We start from the raw sequence: 6,451 nt of genomic DNA on the forward strand, positions 1-6,451 counted from the left end.
CTATTTCCTTTTACTTTCCTCTTGTCCCACTATCATGTTCAGCCTTCATTTGGGTTTCTGTAATTTCTCTCGGTTACATTGCCCTTGATCAAGCCCTATCAGGTCTCCTATTTCCTCCTCGCCATCAATTTTGGATCACTTGTTGTTCCCTTTTCCCTGGGTTTGTTAACACCCACTTCCTTTCCCCCAGGTCCCCCTCTCCCACGTCCCCCCAGAACCTTCAGTCCCATTGTTTTCTCCTCCAGACTGTTTATCCTGCCTATCTTATCTAGATAGAGCTGCAGAGATAATAATATGCACACAAAAACAAGACAGAGCAAAACAGAGCAAGAAAAGAAAACAAAACAACAATAAAACCAAAGACAAAAAAAAATCTATAAATAGTTCAAGTTCTGTTTGTCAACATTTAGAAGTGTTTTCCAGTCAAGTCTGATGGGGTGCCACACCCTGGCCCCAAAGTCTATTTTTGGTATTCCCTGGGGACTTTCTGTTCCCCTTGCTGTTCTGTTGCACACCCTTAGTGTTTCATCTCAGTGTGGTGGGGTCAGATTGGACACAATTCCAGCACTTCCAGTGTTGTCCCCCATAGTGCTATGGGTTAGTGAGGGATGTTGTGTCTCATAGTGGGGCCGGCCCTATGATCCTCTCTGTGCTTTGGCTGCTCTGAGGCTTGGTGGGCCAAGGTGCGTTTCACTCTCTCTTCCTCTCCCTTCATTTGCTCGTGTGCTCTGATCAGACATGTTCCTCTCCCTGTAGCTTTAGTGCTGCCCTCTGAAGTGAATTCTTCTGTGGGGAGAGGGTGCTGTCCACATAGTTGGGATTGGGGCCGGCCCTTCAGACCTCTTTCCTCTTGTTCTGTAATGCTTCCTCCCCAACACTGTCATGACCCTAATTCTACCTTACAAATCCGGCTAAACTAGAGCATGTACATGGGTACAAATAAGAGCTAGAAACACAGGGAATCCAGGACAAATAAATCCCTCAGGACCAATAATGAGAGTAGCAATAACAGGAGGATTACAATAATCCCCTCCCAGAAGGACGGACAACAGAAAAGTGGGTGAGAAGACACAATGGTCAGTGTAAGACATGAAAAAAAAAAAGTATAAATTATCAAGGGAGGGAGGGTGGGGAAAGGAGGGGAGAAATGAGGGGCTGATACCAAGGGCTCAAGTAGAAAGAAAATGTTTTGAAAATGATGATGGCAAGAAAGGTACAAATGTGCTTGACACAATGGATGGATGGATTGTGATAAGAGCTGTATGAGCCCCCAATAAAATGATTTTAAAATAACATAAAAGAAAAAAGAAAAATTTGTTTGAAGAGGGGAGTTTCCATCATTCTTTCTGCACCTTGAGTTATGGGGATTAAAACAAAATCCCTTTAATGGCCCAAATGACAAAAGAGGTTAGGGAGTCAAGGAACAGGGAAGAGTTGCAATGTGCATTCCAGTAACAGTTGAACCACACATACCAGCTGGACCATCACCAGAGCTGGAGTCCCCCAGATCTGCATTTCAGTGACTGTCACCTGCTTGACAGTCATGCCAGGGAGGCCACAGTTGGCGCTGTGATCTATAAAGTAAGCCACTGATGCTCTGCCCAGACTCATAGAAGCAGGTTCTGTCCCTGAAGCATCAACTGGCCCCAACCAAAACAAAAAACCCAACTCACTGTCATTTAGTCCATGTTGGCTCTTAGAGACTCAGTAAGACAGGGTAGAACTGCCCCTGTGGGTTTCTGAGACTGTCATTCTTTACAGGAGTAGAAAGCCTCATCTTTCTCTGTGGAGCGGCTGACCTCATGGTTAGCAGCCCAATGTGTAACCACTATGCCACCAGGGCTCCTCAAGCAGCCCTAGAACCCTCATTGAAGCTAGGTTCCCAAGCTCCAGCAAGTTGGTAGCATTTTATTTTTTTAAGTAACTGATCACAACAGCCTTCTAAAGAGCCAGTGACAGATCAATGTGGAACCAACAGGTGAAAGCTGAAGGATTTCCACAACCGTGCAATTCCACAAACAGTCCTGCACTCTCCCCTCACTCGCCATCTCAATGCCCTGGCAGCATGAGCTTGCCCCCCGCCTCCCCGCAGGCTTCAACAGGAGCCCTGGTGGAGCAGTGGCTAAGCAGTCGATGACTAACGGAAAGGTCTTCAGTTTGTACCCCACCAGCTGCTCCTGGAAAAAATGCATGGTGGGATACTCATCCCCCTCACAGACCAGTAAGAAAAACAAACAGCACAGCTGAAATAATAAGCAAAGGCTACTCACAGGCCAGGAGCCTGGGGCACAGCAGTGCACTCACTGCCAACCAAAAGGTTGGCTATTGGAACCCATGCCAAACAAGACCTGGTGATCTGCTCCCATAAGCATTACCGCCTAGAAAATCTATCGAATAGTTCTACTTTTCATGTGGGATCCTATTAATATCAACTTAATGGCACCTAATGACAATATTTAAAGGTGTCTCACAAAGACTACAAATAGCCAATAAGCGTTTGGAATGATGCCTAGTTTCTCATGCAGTGAAACCACCAGATGACATTTGCAAAACTGTCTGTGTTGCTAGCCAAACAGCTGGAGGAGGAGAAAATCAGCATGGCTTTTGGTTGTTGGGCAGCACCTGTTAAAAATATAGTGTGGGTACCCTGCATTCCACAACCTTCTATTATGTCTGTCCTAGAAACACACATGGGAAGGAAGTGTAGTAGATAGTCTTTTGTGGAGAGATTGAGAGAGCCTCCCACCATCCCAATGCCCACTGGTATGGATTAAATTGCATAACCACAAAATATGTGTCAACTTTGCTAAGCTGTGGTTCTCAGTCTTATGAAACTATCCTCCATTTTGTAGTCTGGTGTAGTTATTCTATGAGAGTTAATCCTCCCCTCCATGATGTTAATAATACAGGATTAGAGGCAGTTATCGTAATGAGGCAAGATGCAATCCACTGGATTAGGCTGTATTTGAGTCAATCTCTTTGGAGATAGAAAATAGATTTAAGAAGTGATCAGAGATAAAGGAACCTACTACCAGCAAGAAAGAAGAGCTAGCAGAATGTGTCTTTATACCTGGGGTTCCTATGCTGAGGGCCTCATAGACCCAGGGGAAGGTTGATATCAAGACACATAAAGATCTCCAAGGGATGCCAAGCCCACAGATGTTGAAAAAGGAGACAGGGACCTTCCCCACACACCTTGAGTTGGCACCCTGAATTTAGACTTATAGGCTGTGGGAAACAGAAAGGTTATTCCCCAGGGTGTCCCCCCATATTGTATGCCAAACCTAAGATGCTGCTTGCTAACACATGGTCAATGGCTATGCACGTGGCGGTCAGCTGCTTAAAGGTTACCTCGCTGAGGGTTATCAGCCATCTAGAGCAATCAGATCCTATAGTCTGTCCTACCCTAGGTGGGGCCCCCTCCCTTCTGATAAGGATAGTGGATTGTTTCCCTGAAGGAGCTCCTAAAGACAAGGTCAAGCCAACTCAGGGAGCAACAAGTTAGGCTCCCATCTTGAATCTAGGGTCTGCCCGTCTTGTCACATGTATGCTCCTAGTGCCTCCCCTTCCTATTGTGTGTATGTCACATGTATGCCCCTAGTGCCTCCCCTTCCTATTGTGTGTATACCTCTAGCTCATCCCTGTCCTGTCACACATATGCCTATTGTACAACACCTTCCTGTTACACATGTAGTTACCTGTAATTACGGGGGATTGCACACCCCCTAAGTGTATATAAGCCTTGGTTAGAAATATATTCACTCTCTCTGTGCAGACCTGGCTGTTGAGATCATAACTGCCTGAGAGGTGAGCAATTGCATACCTTATCTTGTCTGATGTCTTTAATTTTACCCCTCAATTACACTACCGCCCCTTCGGCCCCACAATAGGCTTCTAAACTATGAGAGAATAAATTTTTATGTGTTATAACCATCCACTTGTGGTATTTCTGTGATAGCAGCCCTAGAGAACTAAGCCATCCACCAACAGGGGGATGGAATGGGGGTTTCTCTGATTCATGACAGAGCCAGACAAAGAATGTTGCATGGCAGTAAATGGAAACATATGGCCTCTAGGAGCACTGACCAGGAGGGACTTAACAAATATGCATGCTGGCTACATTGATGTTTAAAACATGATGTGCATGGGATTTATCCTAGCATTGCAAAGTTAGTTTAACATCCAAAAGTCAATTCATGCCAAGTCACAGCCAATTAAAAAAAAAAAGCATGGATCGGAATGGGTTTGGGGCTCGAACTAAATCCTAGCTCCAAGTTAAGAACAATCAGTTCTTACATCATGGTCCTGCTCAATACCCACTTTCATGAAATGATCATTGGAGATAAGGATGCTCCAGCAAAGTGTGGTGAAAAAGCCAGATGGGCCCTGGCTATCAATCAGAATAGTGTCTAGGGTCTTAAAGACTTATATTCAAACAAGCAGCCATCTAAGCAAGGAGCCAACTAAGTCCACTCAGACTTGTGTGAAGCACACCAGCTTATGTGATCCAGATATGACAATTTTAAAATTTTACTATGGTGAGAAGAAAAGCATCAGAGCAAAAATTATGAACACATAATTTGTAGAGAGCTAGGGGGGATGGTGGGAGCCCAAAACCCATCTGTAGAGTAGTCAGTCTGAGCCACTGGCAGATCTGCTCTGGCCACAGCCAAGAGTCTTGAACAGCCTTACTAACAGGCAGACAGCATTGTAATCTTGATTCTGCTGGATCGAACTGGATACTTGGCCAACTGACCAACCTATAGATGTGACATGAATCTGTTCTGTGCACAAGTATCTCTTACTGGTTCTGTGTTAGTCGAGGTAGACTAGAGAAAAAAATTCATGAAACCTCATGTGTATAAGAAAGAGCCTTATATACAAGAGCAATTGAATATTGAGAAAACATCCCAGCCCAGTTCAGATCAAGTCCATAAGTCCGGTATTAGCCAATATGTACAATACCAATCTATAAAGTGCTCTTCAGACTCATGAAACACATGCAATGATGCCTAATGCAGGAAGATCACAGACCAATGAGTGGGAAGTCTTGTGGAGCCAGTGGTGTTGTAAGCATCTCAGCACATGGATCCTCCAGCTTCCAGGGCTCTGGCTTCATAAGGGTAGATGTGGCTTCTCATCAGAAATGTCTTGCAGGGAGTCAGCAGAGAGAGTGTGTCTCCTGCCTCTAAGGAGGAAACAGGAGTTCCCAGAACCCTCAGGAGAAGGCCATGCCCACACAGAGGCCTTATTGACAGGCTAGACTCCACTTATTCACTCTTAATCCTCTCAAATTAACAAGTGTTTATATAGCTACCACAGGTTCCATGGAAGAAATGTTGTCCCTGGATTTTTTAATTATTGTTGGGGGTCTTTTCCTTCTTAAGCATTATTTGTATCTTTGTCTGGATACTATTCTGTTTTTATCCTTACCACATTAGAGCGACTTTGTTTTTCATTGTTTTCTGTTGGGTCTCCCAGCCGTGAAGCACAGGAGTGGCTGCATCATGAGAATAGCTGACACAGGGGAGATGGGGAATGCAGGGTTAGGAGTGGATGATGGGGAGTGTACGGGGTGGGGAGGGAGCATGAGAATGGATCATGGTTGCATAACTCATTTTGGAGGTGATTTAACCATGGGAGGGGGGAATGTTCTAAAAAAATTAGATGTGGGGGTGATTGTACAATGACCGAATTATATGATATGTAAATTACATGCCAATAAAACTGTTGAAAAAACAAAAGAAAACCAAATTCATGGAAGAGGGGCAATGAAGGAGAAGGAGGCCCTCAAGGAGATGGACAGACACAGTGGCTGTAACAATGGGCTCAAGCTTAAGAACAATTGTGAGACTGGACCAGGACCGGGCAGTATGAAGTTCTGTTGTGCATGAGTTTGCTATGGATCCAAACCAACTTGATGGCACCTAACGAAAACAATATACCTTATATACTCGTGTACAAGCCGAGTTTTTCAGCACTTTTTTATGCTGAAAAAGCCCACCTCAGCTGATCCTCGAGTGGGGGACCCATTAACCTGTTCTCCAGTGTAGTGTGGGTGTTTGCCTTTCTCTCCCGCTCATCTGCGGGTACCTGCAGCCTCTGTGGGAGGTCTGATGACTGCTGATATAACCCCTCTTCTTTTCTCCTGCATGCTGGAAATTTCTGTATTGTCCCTGACATACTGGGCAAGAACCTACCCGCTTCTGTGTGCTAGTACCTTGGGCACAATGCATCCTTGTCAGATGAATGTCAGATGCGGCCACTCTTCTTCTCCTGTTCTTCTCCAGGCTGTGACCAATGACTTAACCTTTACATCTTACCTTTGTTTGGCCATGCTCCATTACTCCCCCAAGCACTGCTGAATACTACTACCGGTATATCTCTGATCTTGGATATACAGTACGTTTATTTACAGTACTTAGTCTGCTATATTTTATTTTTAAGTTTC

The sequence above is a fragment of the Echinops telfairi genome, unplaced genomic scaffold (genome assembly GCF_000313985.2).
Source record: "Echinops telfairi isolate 266 unplaced genomic scaffold, ASM31398v2 ScPeMD7_2291;HRSCAF=2852, whole genome shotgun sequence".
NCBI classification, from domain to species: domain Eukaryota; kingdom Metazoa; phylum Chordata; class Mammalia; order Afrosoricida; family Tenrecidae; genus Echinops; species Echinops telfairi.